The sequence below is a fragment of the Hemiscyllium ocellatum genome, chromosome 26, assembly GCF_020745735.1.
Source record: "Hemiscyllium ocellatum isolate sHemOce1 chromosome 26, sHemOce1.pat.X.cur, whole genome shotgun sequence".
Taxonomy (NCBI): domain Eukaryota; kingdom Metazoa; phylum Chordata; class Chondrichthyes; order Orectolobiformes; family Hemiscylliidae; genus Hemiscyllium; species Hemiscyllium ocellatum.
This window is the reverse complement of record NC_083426.1, coordinates 17091762-17116461: the sequence shown is the minus strand read 5'-3', so window position 1 is coordinate 17116461 and position 24700 is coordinate 17091762. Positions and strand designations below refer to the sequence as shown.

Below are 24700 nucleotides of genomic sequence, written 5' to 3'. Positions count from 1 at the left end.
CGCTGGACCCCCTCAACAGCAGGAATGTCCTTCCTCGGACTAGTAGACTAAAACTGCACACAGTACTCAAGGTGTGGCCTCACCCAGGCCCTATATACCTGAAGCAAGCCATCCTTACTCCAATAGACAAATCCTCTCGTTATGAAGGCCAGCATGCTATTAGCTTTCCTCACCGCCTGCTGCACCTGCATGCCAACCGTCTACGACTGCTCCACCATGACATCCAGCACTCATTGCACATCACCTTTTCCTAAACTGCCACTACTCAGATAATAATCTGCCTTGCTGGTTTTGCGACCAAAGTGGGTAACCTCACATTTATTCACATTATATTGCATTTGCCAAGCATTTGCCCACTCAGCCAACCTGTCCAAGTCACCCCGCAGCCTTTTCGCATCCTCCTCTCAGCACACACTGTCCCCCATCTTAGTCTCACCTGCAAATTTGGAGATATCGCATTCAATTCCTTCATCCAAATAACTAATTATATTGTGAACAGTTGAGTTCCCAACAATGAACCCTGCGGCACCCCACATGTCACTACCTGCCACTCTGAAAAGGGCCTGTTTATTCCAACAGTCTGCTTCCTGTCTGCCAACCAGTTCTCTATCTACATCAAAACATTATGTCCAATAACATGAGCTTTAATTTTCCTTACTAATTTCTTGTGTGGAACTTTGTCAAAAGCTTTTTGGAAATCTAGATGCACAACATTTACTGATTCTCCCTTGTCCATTCTACTGGTCACATCCTCAAAATAATTCTGGAAAATTTTGTTTAGCAGGATTTCCCTTTAATGTTCTGTCATAACTTTCCAAATGCTCAGTTATTGCACTCTCAATAATTAACTTCAGCATTTCCCTACCAACGATGTCAGGCTAACCAGCCTATCATTCTTCTTTTTCTCTCACCCTCCCCTTTTAGAGACTGGAGTTACATTGGATTTCTTCCAGAGTCTGCAGAATGCTAAAAACTGATTCACCAATGCACCTGCTATTTCTAGGCCCACTTCCTTAAATACTCTGGAATCAGGACCTCATTGTTATTTTGGAGATAAGCTTACAATTTCAAAATTATTGATTGAATTTAAATTTTGTCAGCTGCCTTGGTTGGATTTGAACGCATGGCGGTTGAATGAGTCTGGACCTTGGATTACTAGCCCAGTTATTATCATTATACTACTGCTTCCCACTGTAGGTTAGCTCAGTTGGCTGGACAACTGCTTTCTGCTGCAGACTCGTGCTAACAGTGCAAGTTCAATTCCCTATACTGGTTGAAGCTATCATGAGCAGCCTACCTTCTGCCTTGCCTGAGGTGTAACGACTGACAAATTAAACCAACACTAGTTGTCTCTCTTTGATCTGTAAGTAATCCATGGACCTCTGGGACTACAGCAACTCTCCCTTTACATACCTCAATTCAGAGAACAAAACAGTGCCAATGTTCATGTATATCATAGCAGTTGTTTCACAGCACACACTTGGGAGATGCAGATAGCTACTTTCACAACATCGTGACTCATAGACCACCCCACTCTTTGTAACCGCCACCAACCCTACTATCTTCCAAAATCTCAGTCCATTCTCTTGTACAACCTCTATTTTCACAGCTTCCCCATTGGCACCTATGCCTTCACCTACCTCAGCTCCCTTCCCTAAACCCCTCTCTGCCTTTAATCCACACTCTTCCTTCCTGAAGCTATTCAAAATCTGTCTCCTGAGACTAAGCTTTGATTACATTCCATTTTATTTCTCATCATTAGATGGCTCCTTGCCAAACTTCGTTAGGTAACACTCTTACAAAGCAATTTGGACTATTTGCCGTGCTAAGGATGCTATATAAATACGCATAGTTATTGTTGATGTAACTGCCTCAATCAGATTTGTTTCCATTTGAACTGACAATTTAGTGACAGCAAATGTAAAAATGAGTGGGCTCAAGCAGAGCTGCTGAATTTCTGTTACTTTGATGGGTTAGCTTCAATTAAAATATTTTTAAAGAAAATATCAGTGAAGCAAATGTTGCAAGACACTGACTTTAAAAAAAATTTAAATTAAGAGTTTGCAAACACTCAGGATAGTAATTCTCTCCCTTGACATTCCAAGAGCTTATAACCAATCAGGAAAATAGTAAACAAATTTGTGGGACCAGGAGAACTAATCCATTGCAGTAGTCTCTCATGGTCATGGGCTTCTGTGTAAAGCAGTAGACACTCTTTACCCATCCAAAACCATTTAACTTACAAATAACCCCCAAATATAGTAAGTTAAATAACCATACAGTAATATAAATGGCTCTAACTCAGTTGATGGGACACGTACATTGAATCCCACTTCTGAAAGCTGAGCACAGAATCGAGGCAGATGTCCTGATGTGCAGTATGAACAGAATGCTGCACTGTTTGAACTGCTGTGCTGTTTGGATGAAATTTGAAACTAAAGCCTAGTCTGCCCTCTCAGGTGGATATAAATGATCCTTTTTTAACCTCAGGAATGTGACTTGAAAGAATTTCTGGGATTTACATATTAATGAATTAAAACCTGTAACCCATTCTCAGTAAATAAAGACTTAACCGCAATCTAGGTTTGTTCACTATATCACATCAGTTGCATGACACTTTGACCTTTATACTATAAATTCTGTGACCTATGATCCTGCCTCACTAGCTACCTGATGAAGGTGCAGCGCTCTGAAAGCTTGTGCTTCCAAATAAACTTGTTGGAATATAATCTGGTGTTGTGTGATTTTTAACAATTTCAGAGAAGACTAGAGAGATATCCTGTGACCTGGTCAATACTTAATCTCCAATCAATATTGAACAATGCAAACTTTTTTTTTATTTGTTCATCGGATGTGGGTATCGCTAGCATTTATTACCCAGAGGCAATTAAAAGTCAATCGCATTGAAGTGAATCTGGAGCCACACATAGATCAGGCAAGGATGGCAATTTCCTTCCCTCAAGGATATTCATGAACCAGATGGGATTTTCTGACAATCAATGCATGGTTATTGTTAAAATCTTAATTCTTTATTGAATTCACAATCCGCCATAGCAAGATTTGAAACCAGGACCCCAGAACGTTAGCTGAGTTTCTGGATTAATAGTCTAGTAATAATAACACTAGGCTATTAACTCTATGGCTCTTATCATGGTGCTGTTTTTGAGAGTTTGTCTATATTGGTTGCTGTGTCCATACATTACAACAGTGACTACATTTCAAAAACATATTTACTATTGGTACCTGGAATGAGCGGGTTTTCTTAAGAGAAGACATTGACATATCAAGCAATATGTCGGATCAGCAAGATATCAGAGAGTGACGGATGGGGGTGCAGCTAGCAAACTCAGCATTTGAGGAAAGGATAAAACAAGGCATTAGCTTCATGAACTAATCAAGCACAAATAGAATAGTAGAATGATCTTTAGAACTAGCATACAGAGGGAGAAAAGTTTACATTAGTTCTACAAAAATAACTCCCTTATCTAGACCATATTTGGAGTAAGGCACACCATTCTGAGTCTCACATCTTGGAAAGGATGTGTCAGAATTGGAATGGGTGTAGCAAAAATTCACCAGGGTACCTAAGGATTAGACAAAAGGAGATCAGATCAACTTGGTTTGAATTTCCAGGAAAAAAGGGGATTAAATAGTGATCTCACTGAATTCTTTCAGGAATTTGAAAGTAAATGCTAGGAAATTTAGAGAAAAACATATTCTGCTGCTGTAAGAACCTACAAAAGGGACCTTAATTTATTATCAAAGGCAAGTCATTCAGCGTGCTGGTAGCATCTATTTCTTTACACAAAAGGAGACAATAGTGTGGAGCACACTCCCACTAAAAGCTGTAGAGGATAAATACAATTTTAAATTTGCAACTGATGGTGTTTTGTTGGACAAAGTTACAAAGGGTTATGGAGCTAAGGCAGGTGAATGGAGTTACGGTACAGGTCAGTTACAATTTTATTGAATGAGAACAGATGAAGGACTGAATGGCCTCCTCTTGTTCTTTAAATGGTCTCATTCTCTTAAAAGACCAAGCTGAACAAAGGAAACATTAGTCTGTGGTCTCATGATGATATTCATGTGATTAACATATGAGGAACATTTGAGAACTCTGGGTTTATACCAATGGATTTTCGAAGTATGGGGGCGGGGGGGAGGTGGGGGGGGAGGTGGGATCTTACTGAAACATACAGAATACTGAAAGGCCTGGATTGATTAGATGTTGGGAAGATGTTTTCATTGGGAGGAGAAACTAGGACCTGAGGGCACAGTCTTAGAGTAAAGGGAAAACAGTTTAAAATGGAGATAAGTAGAATCTTCTTCGGCCAGAGAGGTGAATCTGTGGAATTCATTGCTGTGGAGGCCAGGTCATTGAGTACAGTTAAGACTGAGATAGATAGGTTCTTGAGTATCAAGGGGATCAAGGGTTATGGGAGGAAATTGGGAGAAAGGGGTTGAGAAACTTATCAGCCATGATTGAAAGACGGAACAGGCTCGATGGGCTGAATGGCCTAAATTCTGCTACTTTGATTTATTGTCTATGGTTTAAGAGTGGAAGTGGGAAGCTGAATATGACAATCTGAAAACAGAAAAAGAAATCTGAGAAAAACAAAGATCAAGAATTCCTGAGAATTCCAGTACAGGTGAAAACAGAAATAAACAGAGAAATCTGGAAATTATCCAAGCTGATCAGTAATAAGATCACACAGTTGTTCTCACGTGGACTATAAAGACAGAAGGATCTGACTAACAAGACCTGTTTTCATGTTATTCTACGAAAAGTATCTATCCTTCTATATATCAGCCAGGACCTTATGCAACGAGGATTGACATGGGCGTATGATTAGGCTTCCCTCTGCTGGACATGGCAATAATAACATTTTAACATCAAAGGTAACAGTTAAATTTCTTCTCCAGGTATGTCCACCTTCAGGCCTGACTTCCTCAGTGATTCGTTAGCACTGCTGTCTCACAGTGCCAAGACTTGGTTTGATTCCAGTCTCGGGTGTCTGTGTGTAGGTTGCACATTCTCCATTGTCTGCTTGGATGCTCCAGTTTCTTCCCATAGTCCAAACATGTGCAGATTAGATGGACTGGCCATGCTAAATTGCCCATAGTGTCCAGGGATGTGCAGGCAAGGTGGGTTAGCCATGGAAAATGCAGGTTTGCAGGAATAGAGTAGGGAGGTGGGTCTGGGTGGAGGGTGGGTGTGCACTCGATGGGTTGAACGACCTGCTTCTACGTTTAGGGATTCTATGATTTTAGTACAATCAAAAAATATTTTTTTTTAAATTCCAGCATTAATCACCACCAACTCAATGCATCTTTTCTTTCCCAGTTTTTACTGGCTCCTTTCAACACCAAATAGATCAACCATGTTTTCGTCAAACCTTTCTGCATCTTCTGCCAGATTCGTGACCCAGTTTCAGTTTCCATTTTCCTGGTTAATGCATCATTCTGGCCCACATATCTTGGTTTGACCTGTCTCTTTACTGACACAACCTTTTCGTTGATCAGTCCTCATTCCGATGAGATGGGAAACTTTTGGTTCTACGCTGTACTGCAGAAAGACTGCTCCCTTAGATTATCTCTGCTCTTAGACTGCTCCATTTCTGCATCTGCCTCATCAAAGAGTGACTATTGGAATTAGACTTAGAATTGAGTTTTATTGTCACATGTACTCAAGTATGGGAATACAGTGAAAAGTGTACAATGTCGCCACACACAATGTCATTAGATTACTTACAGTGTGGAAACAGGCCCTTCGGCCCAACAAGTCCACACCGACCCGCCGAAGCGAAACCCACCCATTCCCCTCTACATTTACCCCTTAGCTAACACTACGGGCAATTTAGCATGGCCAATTCACCTGACCCGCACATCTTTGGACTGTGGGAGGAAACCGGAGCACCCGGAGGAAACCCACGCAGTCACGGGGAGAATGTGCAAGCTCCACACAGTCAGTCGCCTGAGTCGGGAATTGAACCCGAGTCTCTGGTGCTGTGAGGCAGCAGTGCTAACCACTGTGCCACCATGCCACCCAAATCTTAGGTGCATAGTGCCTAGTTGCACATCATAGATACTAAAATAGATTTGATACAAAAATAGGGAATTAAAGGAAAAAGGGAAAAATTCTGATTCTCTGAAGTAAATAATTTTATTTACATGCTATTATATATAATTCTGATTTGTGTTATGCAGCTCTCTATCATCTCAAGATCTTAATAGCTTGTAACCACTGATGTAAGTGTTTTATCACTTTGTACATCTTCATATGAGTAACATGCACACTCTATTTATGTTAAACATCTGGTTAACAGAAACTTCAGCAATCCTATATGTACATGATGTTCTTTTTCCCCTTGAACTCTGCATTCCACCAAGTTCCTATTTTCTCTCTCCATCCTTAGGAGTATCCTCTAGTGCACTGGTCTTTCTTATAGTTACCTCGCCCAAATTTTCACTGCCACTCACTGCCTGGCAGATTGTCTGCGAAGTGCCTTTGAATGTTTGTTGAATTAAAAATGTCGTAGTACACGCTGTTGTCATTAATCATCTGATATTGTGGTAGTAGAGCTGGAGAATGAAAGTGTGGTTGAACTATTACCACAAGAAAGTGAAAAATGGAACAGAAGTGGCCCACAAGCAGAGCAACAGCAAAAAATTCAGAACGACTGGGTGAATGGGAAAAGAAACAGAGAGAGGAAGTGTAAACAAGACCCTTATTAACTTGAGTTTGAGCCAGATAATGCTGTTCTAGATGGGTAGTGTAGAAGTTTCCAAAATGTAAAGCACAATATTTTTCATGCAGAGGCCCATTTTTCTACTCCACTGCCGTCCCAGTTGATATGCAGATGTTAATCATGCTGAGAATGTTAAAATTACATAAAACCAATAACAAAGCAAATTACAACACTCAAACTCCCACAGGCCTAGTCATTATCTTTTTCCTGTACAGAATCCTGGGCACACAAATCAGATTACTTTGAAACTACATGAATGTGAGCAACAAAAATAAAGTTGGAACTTTTAAAGCCAACAATTTATTGAACTTATTCCCTCATTTAGCCAAGGTCACACCTAATAAAATAGTTATATTACTTATTTCCTGGCATTTGTCTCATGTTTCTGCTTTAACACTGTCATGTTGGATAGAAACTCATTTTGTGTTGAGAGCAAAATATTGGCTTTGGGGCCGATGTGTCAGTATGGATAAAGGAACAGTTAATGGACATGAAGAAAAGAGGAGAGGACATGTTCTTGTTGGCTATTGTTATGCTGCAAGGATCATTGCTGGGACCTCAACTCCATACAATCTCTACTAATCACTTACAGTCAGAGTTATACATCTATGTTTGCTGTTGATACATAACTAGTTGGGAACTTAAGATTTGAGGAGAACACATATCAGTTTCAAAGAGATTTAGGCAGGTTAGGTGAGGGACATCAAGGTGGCAGGTGGAGTATAGGTTGAATAAGAATGAAATAATCCAGCTTGGTTGTTAGAAAAGAAAAGTAGAATACATTTTAAAAGGAGCAAAGCTTATAAATGTTGATGTTCAGATAGATTTGAGTATACTGTGTGAGGTTTGGTCTGAATGACCTTATACTGTATTCCTATAAGGGACATGCACATGCTCTCATCAGAGTATCATAACATGTGACATGAAGGTAAAAATGTTGCAGTTTCTAATTTTAGGGGTGAGTTGAAGCATGAAAAACTGTTGTAAGCCTGCTGCTTTTTGTAACTGAATTGCTTAGAACCAGTGCCTATGATGGTAATATATGTATATACCAGCAACTAGAATAAATGTCTATTGAACATTTCATAGGAACATATGAACAAGGACCATGAGTAGGCCATTTCGGCCCCTCAAACCTAATGGCTGATGAGATTTTATCCTCAACTGTACATTCCTGCATATCCCCGATAATCTTTCATCCCCATGGTTATCAAGAATCTGTCTACATCTGCCTTAAAATTATTTAAACATCTGCATCCACTGTATTTCCAAAGACTCACAAACCTCTTGAGAGAAATTTTTTTTCCCTTTCTCAATTTTCAATGGGTGACCCTTACTTTTAAACAATGACCTCTTAGTTCTAAATTCTCTTACAACAGGAAACATGTTTACTCCTGCCCAATCCCCTCAGGATCTTTAAAGTCATCTCTGACTCTTTTAAACTCCAGAAGACACAGGCCTAGCCTGCCTTACTTTTCCTTACAAGGCCATCCACTCATTGCAGGAATTACTGTAGTAAATGTTCTCTGAATACATCAACATCCTTCTGTAAGTATGGTGACCAGTATTATTCCAGATCCAGTCTCATCAATGTCCTGTATAACCAAAGCATAACCTCCCTAGTCTTATATTCAATTCCCCTCCCGTTAAAACATAGCATTCTATTAATTTTTCTGATTAGTACACCTGATTCAAAACTACATTACCCAAGTCCACTCAAGTCTAGTTAGGGAACTAACATAGTTTTTCCCACATCAAGTACAAATACTCTGCCGGAGGCAGAAACCTGGTAGCCAATCAACTCCAGTGAAGTGCAGTATGCCCATTCAGGAGAAGCTCGGTGTTGAACTGAACAAGATAAAGAGAACTCGTTTCATTTCATATCATACTGTTGACTTCAAGACAGATTGGTGCAGATCCATCACATGTATTTTAAAGAATGATGGCACTGTATGAATATGCCTGGATCCAAACTCCTACAAGGACACTAACCTTGTGCAGTGCGATTTTAGTGAGGAAGTTAGATGGTACTTTGGTCTTTATTGCAAAGGGATTGGAGTGCAAGTATAATGAAGTCTAACTGTAACTGGCCAGCACTTTGGGGAAATCACAGCTGCTGCACTGTGTGCAGTTTTGGTTTCTATACTTAGGGAAGGTTGTGCAGCAAAGGTTCACTCGAGGGGTGAGAGAGTTGTCCTCTGATTACAGACTGAGTATGTTGAGCATGTACCTTCTTGAGTTAAGATGAGAGGTGACCTCAATGAAACATACAGAGTTCTGAAGTGCACAACTGAGACTTAGTTGTCTTGATCTGGGGAATAAAAAATACAGGAATACAGTCTGACAATAAAGATTCAATTATTTAACACTGAGGTGAAGAGAATCACCTTTACTAAAGAGTTCTTAATAGTTAAAATTATCCTCATGGGAAGCTTGTGGATGCTCCATCATTGCAAATATATATATATAATATATATATTTAAAGCTGAGATAGATGGATTTTAGTTTCTCCTGTAACGGGAATCTACACATATGGAAATGGGTGGAATGGTGGAGTTAAAGCTGAAGATCAGGCATGGACTATACTGAATGGTAGAACAGGCTCAATGGGCTGTATGGTCTCTTCCTGATTCTGTTTCCCATTTTTTTTAAGATTATGTTAGATTCCCTACAAGGTGGAAACAGGCCTTCAGCCCAACCAGTCCACACCGACCCTCCGAAGAATAACCCATCCAGACCCACTTCCCTCTGACTAATGCACCTAACATGATGGGCAATTTAACATGGCCAATTCACCTGACCTGCACATCTTCGGACTGTGGGAGGGAAACCGGAGCACCCGGAGGAAACCCACATAGACACGGGGAGAATGCGCAAACTCCAAACAGACAGTCGCCCAAAGCTGGTATCAAACATGCAACTGTGAGGCCTGTGCTAACCACTGAGCCACTGTGCCACCACAGGTTTTGTGTTTGGACTTGCCTGCTTCATAATTGTTCATTAAATTATCAGCTCTGATGTCTAGTGTTGTATGAGCTAAGAATTTCTCCAAGTAAATACTGGGAATATTGGAACTCTTTTCAGTTACTTTTGCCATACACCTACCTGGCAATGTCTAAGGTTGGAGCAGACTTACTCCTGAATTTATAATTCAGGATTGCTGCTATCATGCCCATATGTAAAATCCAGCATGGTGACGTCAAGGGGGATGCAGAAGCCTAATGGTATTTATCATTGAATCTAGCTAATATTGTTGGGACCCAGGTTTGAATCCTGATGCCGCAGGTGGTGGAATTTGAATTCAATAAAACTCCAGAATTAAGAGTCTAATGGTGACCATGAGTCCAATGTTATTGTCAACAAAACCCATCTGGTTCACCAGTGTCCTTCAGGGAAGGAACTGCCATCCTTACCCAGTCTGGCCTGCACATTACACAAGTCCCACCGCAATGTGGTTGACTCTCAACTGTCTTCTGGTCAATTAGGGATGGGAAATAAATGCTGCCCTTGTCCCTGAATGAATAAGAGAAAAAAAATCAAACATTAAAAATTCGGTTTCCTATAATACGGGAACTGGATCGGTGTGCTTGCTACTTTAAAAAATAATAACTGTCAATTGAATTTGTTAAAAGGCCAGTTGGTCTGTATACTAAGTTGTCTGTGTCATAATGCCTTGGTGTAGACAGGCAGACGAGAATGAGAACTTTCTTTTCTCATCATCTAAAGTGAAAAAGCACTCGGGAAGGGATTGCGTCCTTCAGTACTCTGTGTGTATCTGCGGCACCCTCAGAAGATGATACTTCAGTTTACATCTCCCTGTCTGGTCTCCAAACCTTGTGCTGCCATCTTCTATACCCCACAGTCTTCTACACCAGGGTGCTTGTTCCCTATTTGCACAAAGAACAACAGGACTTATAGAGTCCAGGTACCATCTTTCTGGGTCTACGTGCAATTCAATCAGAATAGAACATAGAACATAGAACAGTACAGCACAGAACAGGCCCTTCAGCCCACGATATTGTGCCGACCATTGATCCTCATGTGTGCACCCTCAAATTTCTGTGACCATATGCATGTCCAATAGTCTCTTAAATGTCCCCAATGACCTTGCTTCCACAACTGCTGCTGGCAATGCATTCCATGCTCTCTCAACTCTCTGTGTAAAGAACCCACCTCTGACATCCCCTCTACACTTTCATTCAACCAACTTAAAACTATGACCCCTCGTGTTAGCCATTTCTGCCCTGGGAAATCGTCTCTGGCTATCAACTCTATCTACGCCTCTCATTATCTTGTATACCTCAATTAGGTCCCCTCTCCTCCTCCTTTTCTCCAATGAAAAAAGTCCTGTTATGTAACTGTTGAGGGTAGAGTTTCCTTCCACTCAGGGATAAAAATGTTATTCTCTACTTGTTCAGGCCACTCCCAGCATATGAGTGCTGCAGGACAATCATTTTTGAATTGATTGATTAGGCACACAATCCCACTGTCACCATCCCCGCCCCCCAGAACCCTGAGGGGAACACCACCCCTGCTCATGACTCCACCCCCATCCCCCCACCACCGCACCCACTCCAGAAACAGGCTCTGGCCCCACTCCCAGCTCCACACCCACAGTGGGTCATGGGTCCTAGCTCCCAGCCCTGCCGAGTTTTCACCATCCCTCCAGACCTCCCCCTCACTGAGGACGAATGATCAGTCCTCAGCAAAGGACTCACCTTCATCCCCCTCTGCTCATGCATCAATGAATTTAATACATGCCGTGACGTCCAAAACTTCTACCGTCGCTTCCACCTCTGAGCTTACTTTTACAGTCAGGATCCTGCCCACTTTCTGAGGACCTCTTCACCCACCTCCAACATACTCCATCCACCTGGACATCCCGTGCCGCCTATTACCTGCCCTTGACCTCTTCATTTCAACTGCCACCTGGATATTAACCACCTCAACTTGTCTACCCCTCTCCCCATTGCAACCTCTCACCCTCACAATTGGCAGCTCTCCATTCCCTCTGCTCCAATCCCAATCTCACCATCAAACCACCTCTACACCGCTGAAGCCAGACGCCAACTCAAAGACACCTCCTCCTACTGCCTCCTCGACCATAACCTCACCCCCCCATCACCAAACCATCATCTCCCAGACCATACAGAACCTCATCACCTCAGGAGATCTCCTACCCACAGCTTCCAACCTCATAGTCCGGGAACCCCGCTGCCCGGTTCTACCTCCTTTCCAAGATCCACAAACCTGACCACCCTGGCCGACTCATTGTCTCAGCATGCTCCTGCCCCACTGAACTCATCTCTACCTACCTCAACTGTCCTATCCCCCCTAGTCCAGGAACTCTCCACATATGGTTGAGGCACCACCCATCTCCTCCACCTCCTCCAAGACTTCCGTTTCCCCGGCCCCCAACACCTCATCTTCACCATGGATATCCAATCCCTCTACACCACCATCTGCCATGACCAGGGCCTCCAAGCCCTCCTTTTCTTCCTCTCCCGACATCCTCAACAGTACTCTTCCACCGACACTCTCATTCGTTTGGCTGAACTGGTCCTCACCCTTAACAGTTTCTCCTTCAAATCCTCCCACTTACTTCAGACCAAAGGGGTAGCCTTGGGCACCCGTATTGGCCCCAGCTATGCCTGTCTCTTTGTTGGCTATGTAGAACTGTCCATCTTCCGTAATTACAAAGGCACCACTCCCCACCTCTTCCTCTGCTACATTGATGACTGCATTGGCGCAACCTCGTGCTCCCGCGGGGAGGTTGAGCAATTCATCAACTTCACCAACACATTCCACCCTGACCTTAAATTTACCTGGACCATCTCTGACACATCCCTCCCCTCCTGGACCTCTCCATCTCCATTAATGATGACCGACTTGACACCGACATTTTTTACAAACCCACCGACTCCCACAGCTGCATGGATTATAGCTCTTCCCACCCTACCTCCTGCAAAAATGCCATCCCGTATTCCCAATTCCTCCGCCTCCGCCGTATCTGCTCCCAGGAGGAGCAGTTCCACCACAGAACACACCAGATGGCCTCCTTCTTTAGAGACCGCAACTTCCCTTCCCACGTGGTGAAAGATGCCCTCCAACACATCTCATCCACATCCTGCAACTCTGCCCTTAGACCCTACCCCTCCAACCGTAACAAGGACAGACCCCCCCGGTGCTCACCTTCCACACTACCAATCTTTGCATAAACTAAATCATCAGATGACATTTCCGCCACCTCCAAACGGACCCCACCACCAGGGATATATTTCCCTCCCCACCCCTTTCCACCTTCCGCAAAGACCGTTCCCTCTGTGACTACCTGGTCAAGTCCACACCCCTCTACAACCCATCCTTCCATCCTGGCACCTTCCCCTGCCACTGCAGGAATTGCAAAACCTGCACCCACATCTCCCCCCTCACCTCCAACTAAGGCCCCAAAGGAGCCTTACACATCCATCAACGTTTTACCTGCACATTCACCAATATCATTTATTGTATTCGTTGCTCCCAATGCAGTCTCCTCTACATTAGGGAGACTGGAAGCCTCCTAGCAGAGCACTTTAGGGAACATCTCTGGGACACCTGCACCAATCAACCACACCGCCCTATGGCCCAACATTTCAATACCCCCTCCCACTCTGCCGAGGACATGGAGGTCCTGGGCCTCCTTCACAGCTGCTCCCTCACCACCCGATGCCTGGGGGAAGACCACCTCATCTTCCACCTCGAAACACTTCAACCCCAGGGCATCAGTGTAGACTTCACCAGTTTCCTCATTTCCCCTTCCCCCACCTCACCTCAGCTCCAAACTTCCAGCTCAGCACTGTCCCCATGACCTATCCTACCTGCCTATCTTCCTTTCCACCTATCCACTCCACCCTCCTCTCTGACCAACCATCTTCATCCCCAACCCCATTCACCCATTGTAATCTTTGCTATCATTCCCCACTCTCCTCCCTGACCTATCACCTCCATCCCCACCCCCATTCACCTATTGTACTCTATTCAACTTTCTCCCCACCCCCACCCTCCTCTGACTTATCTCTCCACCCTTCAGGCACTCTGCCTGTATTCCTGATGAAGGGCTTTTGCCTGAAATGTCGATTTTCCTACTCCTCAGATGCTGCCTGAACTGCTGTGCTCTTCCAGCACCACTCTAATCTAGAATCTGGTTTCCAACATCTGCAGCCCTTGTTTTTACTTAGTGAACAACATTTGTAATAGGATAGGAAACATTCATTCTTTGAGTGTTATATTGGATCTTGCAATGAACTTCTGACATGTTCATTCCATCACTGAGACTACTGATTTTCACAAACTTATCACTTGTCTTTATCCCTGCATCAGGTGATGAAACCCTCCTCCATTCACTTGTTATCGCTGTTCCAATGAATTCCTAACCAGCCTCCCTTTTACTACCCTCTATCAAAGTAAGTTAATCCAACATTCTGTTACATATACCTCACCTTGCGCTGAGTCCAATTCATCTGTCCCATTTGTACATACCTAAATAAGTGCAGGAGTAGGCTATTTGACCCCTTCAGCCTGCTCTTCAACTGTTAACTACAGCTGATGATTTACTTTAATGCTACTGTCCTGCACTATCACCATATCTCTTGATGTTATTAACAGCCAGAAATTTATCAATCTCTGTCTTGAATGTACTTAATGTCTAAGCTGATAGTGGCCTTATGATAGAGAATTCCATGGAGTAAAGACTCTCTCAGTGAAGAAACTCCTCTCCATCGCAGTATCAAATGGCTTTCTCCGTATTCCGAGACAGCGTCCTGTCATTCTAGAACTGCCAGATAGGGGAAACATCCTTCTTGCATCAACCCTGAAAACCCCTTTAAGAATTTTGTAAATTTCCATGGGATCATCCCTAATTCTTCTGAACTCCAGGGAATAAGGACCTGTCTTCTCAATTTCTCCTCATAAGATCATTCAATAAACCAAAGGATAAGCCTGGTGAACCTCTGCTGCTGTCCCTGTATGGCAAGTACACTTCTTCCTGGCAAAGCGAATGCACAGCTGAAAATGTGTTGCTGGAAAAGCGCAGCAGGTCAGGCAGCATCCAAGGAACAGGAAATTCGACGTTTCAGGCATAAGCCCTTCATCAGGAATGATGAAACGTCGTTATGCCCGAAATGTCGAATTTCCTGTTCCTTGGATGCTGCCTGACCTGCTGCACTTTTCCAGCAACACATTTTCAGCTCTGATCTCCAGCATCTGCAGACCTCACTTTCTCCTCAAAGGGAATGCACATCCAGGTGCAGTCTCACCAAGAGTCAATACAACTGATACAAGATATTTTTGTGTCTGTATTCAAATCCTCTTGTGATAAATGCTGAAAAGCCACTTGGTATCCTAATTGTTTGTTGTATTTGCATGTAAACACTCAGTGATTTACGAACAAAGACACCAAGATGCCTTTGGGCATCAATGTTTCCCAAACTAACTCCATTTAAGAAAGACTCTGTATCTCTGTTCCTCTACCAAAGTGGTTAATCTCACACTTATCCACATTATGTTCTTCCCCACTCACTTAGCCTGTTCGAACCCCTTGAAGCCTCTATGCATCATCCTTATCATCGTCATAACAGGCACACATAGTTTTGGATAATCTGTAAATTCAGAAGTTATTACATCCAGATCACCTTGTTTGCTGATTGATAGGGAATGCCATTTTTTTTTATCATTCTCACTGTCATTTACGAAATACTCAATGGTCTCGTTCCCATTACCCACCACTACTTGCCACCCCCTGCCCCACTAGAAGTCTGTAATCTTCACCAACTCCACAAACCTCCAAGATCTCTGCATTCCATGCATTCCTGAGGATCTGATTTTACTTATTCCATCATTGTTAGCGGTTCCCTTGATTGTCTTATCCATAACTGTTGTAATTCCCTGCCTAAACCTTTCAATCTCTAACCCTTTTTCTTCCTTTAGGATGTTGGGCAACACTTTTCAATTTGAAATGCCTTATTCTAATGATGCCTTATATGGCTTGCTGTCAATTTTTATTTGATAATTCTTGCTGTGCCAAATTTTTGGATGTTTATATTAGTGTGCAATATAAAATATGGGACATTGGTAATATCTTCCTTCTTTTCCAGCTTCCTTCAAGTTTATCTCAGTCCAGATCTCAATGTTATCCGCTCAACTGATCTTTCTTCTTCCTCTTCTGTTTCTTGCCCTCAGTTTCACCTTCAATTGTTGTTAGGTAAGGCTATCAAGTTTTCACCTGTAATGTCAGCACTCAGCTATCTTTCTGTATTGAACTGAACTTGGCAACCTGGCCTGGTTCCATGCTGGTCTGATTAGTAACACTTGCATTTCATGAAAAAAATATGTTTGAGTCTGTGTGCATATGTATATTAATACATATGGATATATAATTCTGGCTTCTAAGCTCCTATTGCAAATCTAATCCACTCATATGTCTTTCTTTTCATCTAGCTGATTCTAATCATCTTCCATCATATGGGCCTAAGTTTAAGATGAGAGGAGAAAGATATAAAGGGGACTGAAGGGACAACTTTTTCACGCAGAGGATGTTGCATGTATGGAATGAGTTGCCAGAGGAAGTGATGGAGGCTGGTACAATTATAACATTTAAAAGGTGTCTGGATGGGTATATAAATAGGAAGAGTTTAGAGGAATATGGACCAAATGTTGACTAATGGGACTAGATTCATGTGAGATATCTGATCAGCATGAATAAAGTTGACCGAAGAGTGCGTTTCTGTGCTGTGCAACTCCAGGATTCTATATCCACACTTCAGAAGCTGAATATTCTGCAAACACCCTCTGTCCTTGGGGTCTGATTCTCACATCCATAGAGGGAAACACTCCAGATTAGTGAATGTACTAGTCCTAATGTTTCTGGACTTTCAAATGGTAACTCACTTCCAATCAATGAGAGATCACTTCTCTTGCCATAACTTGGCGTAGAAGCAAATAAATGAAGGCAATGAACAACTCCATGTACCTTGCCATGATAGTAACCATCAAATTTTCATTCAAGAATCTTAGCCACATTAGATGTTCAATTTTTAATCAATGTTAATGTCAAATATATGCAAAAGAATGCCTAAGATAATAAAGACAATAAAGATGATGTTCAAGTTTCTATCAGAGGTAATAGAAGAGTTGTCACAAATTGCATTCGGGTAAAGTTAGTTGGAAGATTGTGACTAAGTAGACTGTAGAACTCCTGTAATATAATGGGTTGAGGGGAAAAGGCATGGGCCCTCATACAGTAAAGGCATTATTTTAGATCAAGGAAAGGATTAAAAGTTGCTCACAATTCAAATCATAAAGCATGTCTGGCAAATTATATATGCTCTTTCTAAATTCCTCTGTGAAAGAACAATCTAAACACTGACATTTAGTTACTCCAAATAAACAATGTTTCTGTTTTTGTGAGAAACATGAATAGTGTGGAGAATCTAAACCTCAAACTAACATTTGTGATCTTTAAATTATTACACAAGAGGAACACTAAATGGAAACCATACATTTCTGTGTGTTTAATTGCAGATTTACTTTTACATTGGTCAACATTTTAACACAACTGACACTGTGACTACTTACAAAGACAACCATAATTTCCAAGCCACATAATAGCAGAGTGTTCAGATTTTATGTTACATTAACAAACTGAAGGAACTCAGAAACATTGGGCCATCCAAAACGACCAGAAAAATAAATAATTCATTTTTTAAAAAATGCATACGTTCTTCTACATTGATCCTACTAATCCATATTTTTCCAAGTTTTCTATTCAACTGTATTTGGGTATGAGGCAGTGAAAATGTTTGAACTAAACTACAAAACATCCACAATATCATGAGGAAGAAATAATCAGAAAACTGAGCGAATGAAGACAACAAAGTACAGGCAAGAGATATAGAAAAGTAATGGCACTCATAGTTTTATGTATGTTATCCACACAATAGATAGTTGGGTTCTGTTGAGTTGAATATCTTGAAGTTTACTTACGACATTGATTACTTAAATGGTTACCATATCACAGGCTTACACACTGTGGGGTCTTACTGATGCTTACTGATACTATATTACTGGCATGGTGGCACAGTGGTTAGCACTGTTGCCTCACAGTACCAGAGACCCGGGTTCAATTCCTGCCTCAGGTGACTGACTTTGTGGAGTTTGCACATTCTCCCCGTGTCTGCATGGGTTTGCTCCGGTTTCTGCCCTCAGTCCAAAAAAATGTGTGGGTTAGGTGAATCTGCCATGCTAAATTGCCCGTAGTGTTAGGTGCAGGGGAATGAGTCTGGGTGGGTTGCGCTTTGGTGGGTCGGTGTGGACTTGTTGGGCCGAAGGGCCTGTTTCCACACTGTAAGTAATCTAATCTGTTGTACATTACACATTTAACATACTGACGACATTGACTTCATGGCATAGAGAGAGATTCTTTTTGTTGTAACTGGTCATTTCTCACAAAATAAATTCAATAATTCATAAGTGGAGGATAGAAAAACAAATCTTATGAACTATGTCTTTTTCTTTGCTTGGTATAAGTTAAAGTTTGAACTTGGGGCATTTGTACTGCTTCCGGCTGGGTGCTGGTATATTCTATACGAGATGCTAAAGTATATCATGTAGCATGCACAGCTTTTAAGACAGCCTTTGAACAATAGGTTCTTTACTATTCCCTGGCAATGCATGTTCACTTGTCCAACTGGTAAGGAGGTTGAAGATAACAGCAGAGAGCTGCTCCCCTTATCGAGGTACTGATACGCAAACAGACAAAAAGGATGTGCTCTTCCACCTGTAAACCCTGCAGTGGTCTTGTCTCATCTCAACCTTTGTCCTGTGGCTAAGCAAGTTACTGAGGAAATGGCATCTCCTGCAGCTGCTGGCATTAGTGTGGACTTCTCCTTTAGTCTTTCGTCAGAGGTGAAAGGTGAAGCTGTGTTAACTGTCACTCCTGCTATGTCCAAGATGGTGAACCACAATCAAAAGTGAGTGAAAGCAGCATTCACCAATCAGCTAGTTAGAGCACTCTATCAGGGAAGGTGTGCTATGTGTAGCAGCCTCTTACCTGGCCATGGATGGAGCTCTTCAGTATCACTAATCAAAGGCTTCCTAGTCTTTCAATTTCACCAAAGGATTGCTCCCACTATAAATCCATATTGGTAGACAATGATTGAGAATCCTTTATGTTTAAATACAGAATGCCAGCTCAAAACAGAAGTTAAATACCTTATACGATTCTTCTATACTTTATTGCACTGCTGAAGGTAAAAGCAATGACTGCAGATGCTGGAAACCAGATTCTGGATTAGAGTGGTGCTGGAAAAGCACAGCAGTTCAGGCAGCATCTGAGGAGCAGGAAAATCGACGTTTCGGGCAAAACCCTTCATCAGGAATGAAGGCAGAGTGCCTGATGGGTGTAGAGATAAATGAGAGGAGAGTGGAGGTGGGGAGAAAGTAATTTAGATTACAATAGATGAGTGGGGGTGGGAATGGAGGTGATAGGTCAGGGAGGAGGGAGGGGGAAGGTAGCAAAGAGTACAGTAGATGGATGGGGATGGAGTGGATAGGTGGAAAAGAAGATAGGGAGGTAGGACAGGTCATGGGGACGGTCAGCACCGTCCCCATGACCTGTCCTACCTCCCTATCTTTTTTTCCACCTATTCACTCCACCCTCCTCTCTGACCTATCACCTTGCACTGCTAAAGGACAATTCCTCTCTTGTCTCCAATCCTGCCTTGCTGAAACCTGGAAACATATGGGATGAGATTGGGATCATATCCTGATATAGGAGGCATAACTCTCCAATTGTAGCCAAACCCACCCCTCTATTAAAATTCTCCCTTTATTTCTCATTCTGCCAGTTCACCCTCCACTTCAGTTATTCCTGTTTCTTTCTCAGTCTCTAAATCTCTTTCAATATATACAGTCAGTTCCAAGTTTCAAAGTGCACAATTGCCCTCAACAGTTCATCATTAGTTTTGGCTTCCAACAAGTTTGTAAGCAGAGAATCTGCAAACTAGAGATGCTGAGGAAACTTGCCCAATGAGGACCAGCAATGTAAAATCCTTACTCAGCAAATTCTGGCCAATATTCAGTAATTCCTTGTGCAAAAGTAATTGACACAAATCAATGGAGTTTATGGTTCCATAATCACTTACGATTGTTACATTTTCATATTGCTCATGAATTTTAGTCTTCACTTGGTACAGATATCAAATTACTGAGTTGTATCAATTTGTGAGGAAGAGAAGTCAGTTCATTGGATTGACAGGATTTTATGCCTCAGTAGGACAGCCATACGAGAGTGACTATGACCCAGACATTCTGATGGCCAGCAGTTGTTGAACCTGTATAGACTAGAGTTGTGTGTTGACACAATACAGGATCCATGATGCAATAGAAAATTGAAGTATCTGATGGGCAATTCCCCTGCACCTGGAACCCACAAAAGTATCAGGATTTGGAAGGTTTCACTTCAACTAAGCTAATAGTTATCCAGGAAATTTAGAGGATCGAAATTTGGGTAATGATTGAAATGACCACTTGATTCAGCACTGATCATGCCCCTCCTCCCCAGCTTCACTTCCCCAGACCCCTCCCACTTGGTTCTTGGATCTCAAACAATTACCTCCTGACTAGACAGCACCCTGACCTAAACCAAATCTACACTCACCCATGACCCACCAATGCAGGCACCAATATCCCCTGCTGTCCCACCAACCTGAGTCCTACTCACTACCAAGACCTGACACTTCCTGTTGTGGTGGGCTGACATCCCTCTGTTTGAGCATCAGCAAAGCCCCCAGATCCAACACCCAAAGATATCAGCCTGGCTCTCCCAGAGCTAAGATCTTTCTTGCCCCTCCCCTCTTCATGCCTCCTCCACCTGAACACTCCCCCCTCTGGTGAACTGACCCCCCCCCAAGATCCAACATTCCAGACTCAGCTGGACCATATACCTTCAGCCACCATTCTAAGCCTGCTGGGCTGGATACTACCTTCTCCAGCAGGCTGTCTCCCTCTTCTCCTCCCTGGACACAACACCAACCTTCCATCCTGACCTACTCTAAGCACGCCATCGCTAACATGGCTTTCTAGGAAACTACCCACCTGGAAACTACTTCATTAGCTACCCAGCAGGCACCCTTGTCCTCCACTTATGTTTCACAGTTATGTTTCCTTCATCACTGTCAACATGCCTTTGGGACTTTTTAACTCCTGAAGAATAGCATGAGTTTTCATGAGAAAGGGGTGTGTCTCGACCAATGAGGTTTATCCTGCACTGAGTGAATTTTGCCCTGAGTGAAAGTTACCAATGGATGTGTTTGGGAAAAGCCAAACTTAGAGCCTTGGGTGGAAATCTATACAGGTTGTATGAACTTTCAGAAAGCTTTTGATAAAGTTCCACATAGGAGGTTAGTGAGCAAAATTAGGGTGCATGGTATTGGGGGCAAAGTACTAACTTGGATTGAAAATTAGTTGGCTCTCAGGAAACAAAGAGTAGTGATAAACAGCTCCATTTTGGAATGGCAGGCAATGACCAGTGGGGTACCGCAGGGATCAGTGCTGGGACCTCAGCATTTTACAATATATATTAATGATATAGAAGATGGTATGAGTAATACCATGAGCAAATTTGCTGATGATACTAAGCTGGGTGGCAGGGTGAAATGTGAGGAGGATGTTAGGAGATTACAGGGTGACCTGGACAGGTTAGGTGAGTGGTCAGATGCTTGGCAGATGCAGTTTACTGTGGATAACTGTATGGTTATCCACTTTGGTGGCAAGAACAAGAAGGCAGATTACTACCTAAAATGGAATCAGTTTAGGTAAAGGGGCAGTACAAAGAGATGTGAGTGTTCTTGTGCACCAGTCAATGAAGGTAAGCATGCAATAGTGAAGAAGGCTAATAGCATGCTGGCCTTCATATCAAGAGGGATTGAATATAGAAGCAAAGAGGTTCTTCTGCAGCTGTACAGGGCCCTGGTGAGACCACACCAGGAGTATTGTGTATTGTGTAATTTGAGGAAAGACATTCTGGCTATTGAGGGAGTGCAGCATAGGTTCACGAGGTCAATTCCTGGAATGGCGGGACTACCTTACGCTGAAAGACTGGAGCAAATGGGTTTGTATACCCTTGAGTTTAGAAGACTGAGAGGGGATCTGATTGAGACATATAAGATTATTAAAGGATTGGACACTCTGGAGGCAGGAAACATATTTCCGCTGATGGGTGAGTGCCGAACCAGAGGACACAGCTTAAAAATACGGGATAAACCATTTAGGACAGACATGAGGAGAAACTTCTTCACCCAGAGAGTGGTGGCTGTGTGGAATGCTCTGCCCCAGAGGGCAGTGGAGGGGCAGTCTCTAGATTCATTTAAGAAAGAGTTGGATGGAGCTCTCAAGGATAATGGAATCAAGGGTTATGGAGATAAGGCAGGAACAGGATACTGATTAAGGATGATCAGCCATGATCATATTGAATGGTAGTGCAGGCTCAAAGGGCAAAATGGCCTACTCCCGCAACTATTGTCTATTGTCTATTGTCTATTGAATGTAACGTTTAAAACTACTTTTGTTGTCTTTAAGAATTCTGACTGTGAATGGGATATTGGCACCAATATGTTTATTCTACAATGAATCTTCACATTGATGTGCTGCTAAATCTGATGAGATGGGCCATGAGAGTATATTACTGAACTTATTTTGACTTGATTGTTTATTTTGTGATCATCTTAAATGTTTGTTCAGGAACAACATTAAAACTTTGCAAGAACTGAAAGAAAAGTCTCGGAAGCAAAAGCAAACTCTTACAGGATAAATCGAATGTAGTGAAATATATCGTTTCATTGAACATGAATTTCTTCCAAAATCTCAGCAGATTCTTAAGGACTCTTTAGGATTGGAATTACATCCACTTTGAGATTAAGTTCAATTCATATGATTATAATTTTGCAGTTTTACTCTGTCATTCAGTAATGTAGAATAATATGAAGCTGAGAGAGCAAGATAAGTTTTTCCCTCAATTCTGGGAGCTTTCACTGTTGAGATCTCTCTGCAGTTTTCCAAATCAAGATTCACTGAATATTGACCTACAGCATCAGTAATTCAGATGAATGCAATGAATTGAATTGAATTGAATTGAATTCATTGTCACGTGTACCAAGGCACAGTGAAAAGTTTTATCATGCAAGCAATACAGGCAGATCTCATAGTTAAGTAGCATAGTTTGCAAATAATAGGTAAACATCAGCAAAAACAAAAACACAGGTACAGGCGAATGTTAAGAGTTCGTGAGTCCATTCAATATTCTAACAACATTAGGGTAGAAACTGTTGCAAAACCAGCTGGTGTGTGTGTTCAGGCTTCTGTACTTTCTCCCCAGTGGTAGAGGTTGTAGAAAAACATTGCCAGGGTGGGATAGATCTTTAAGAATGCTGGCAGCCTTTCCTTGACAGTGGGCCTGATTCTACAGATGGGAGGTTGGCCTTTGTGATTGTCTGGGCCAAGTTCACCACTCTCTGTAACTGTCTCCAATCTTGAATGGTACATTTGCCATACCAGGTAGTGATACAAACAGACAGAATGCCCTCGATGGCACACCTATAAAAGTTGGCAAGCATATTCGTCGTCATGCCAAATTTCCTCAGCTGCCTGACAAAGAAAAGACATTATTGGTCCTTTGTAACCAGTGCATCCACATGAAGAGTCCAAGAAAGCTCGTTGTGGATGACCACTCCCAGGAGCTTGACACTCTCCACTCATTCCACCTCTGTGCTGTTAATGTGTAGGGGGCTGACTAACATCCTGCCAAAAGTCAAGAATGAGTTCCTTGGTTTTGCTGGCATTGAGAGATATGTTGCTCTCAATGCACCATTTTTCTAGATTTTCCACCTTCTGTGTATAGTCTGTTTCATCGCCATTTGACATTCGACCGACTTTGATGGTGTCATCAGACAACTTGTAAATGGCATTAGTCTGGTATTTGGTGACACAGTCATGGATATACAGTGAGTACAGTAGGGGGCTGAGTACTCACCCTTGGGGGACTTCAATGTTGAGTGTTATTGAGGATGAAATATTGTCCCCAATCTTCACTGATTGTGGGCTGTGGGTCAGGAAACTGAGGATCCAGTTGCAGAGAGTGGGACTTAATCCAAGATCATTAAGTTTAGTAATCAGTCTCGAGGGGATAACAGGGGAAGGCTGACCTGTAGTCAATGAGTAGGATTCTTTTGTAGCTGTTCTTGGCGTCAAGATGTCCTAGGGAGGAGTAAAGGGCAAGTGATATGGCATCTGACATGGATCTTCAAGACCAGCCAATTTCTGTTGGTACTGTTTTGATTATTGTTGTAGTTTTAACTTAGTTAAATTGATATGTTCAGTGTTTTTGGATATCTTTCAAATTCGCTGGATAAATTCAAGGAAGAGACATGTTAAACCCCCAGCTGTAATGTTGGCAGACCATGAGGCACCACTAATTAAGTTCTCTTTCTCCATTGCAATGAAATGAAAACATTTAGACAGCAAGATGCTCAAGGGAGCATCCCTTGAGCAACCCAATTAAATATTGACCTAATTCGTGGTCAATGGTGCCTGGAAGTTTGAGGCACAGTTCTATAATTATATGTTATATATGTAGGCAATATCCAAAACTGCACAACCCATAGATTATTTGCAATACTCAGGAGTCTTTATATTATTGAGTTATTGTTGTATTTACAGACATTTTGCAGTTCAAGTGTTTGCCTCTAAGAAAGTCAGCAGTGAAAAGAAAATCAAGGTTCATTTTTAAAGGAGAGCCATGGCTTTTTTTTATTTAGAATTGCTTTTAGAAACTGCAAGACAAACTGGAAACCTCACTCTGTGCAAAAAGCACCAGTGGAAAGATATATCGGTTAAAGTAAAGCATTATCCAATTGATGCCT

General features: G+C 42.2%; 1 protein-coding gene across 2 annotated transcripts in view; it reads right to left on the bottom strand.

Moving 5' to 3' along the window:
* The window catches only part of LOC132828162 (decorin-like), a 70153-nt gene that overhangs the window by 39176 nt on the left and 6277 nt on the right, over nucleotides 1-24700 (bottom strand). The gene's annotated exons all lie outside the window — the stretch shown is intronic.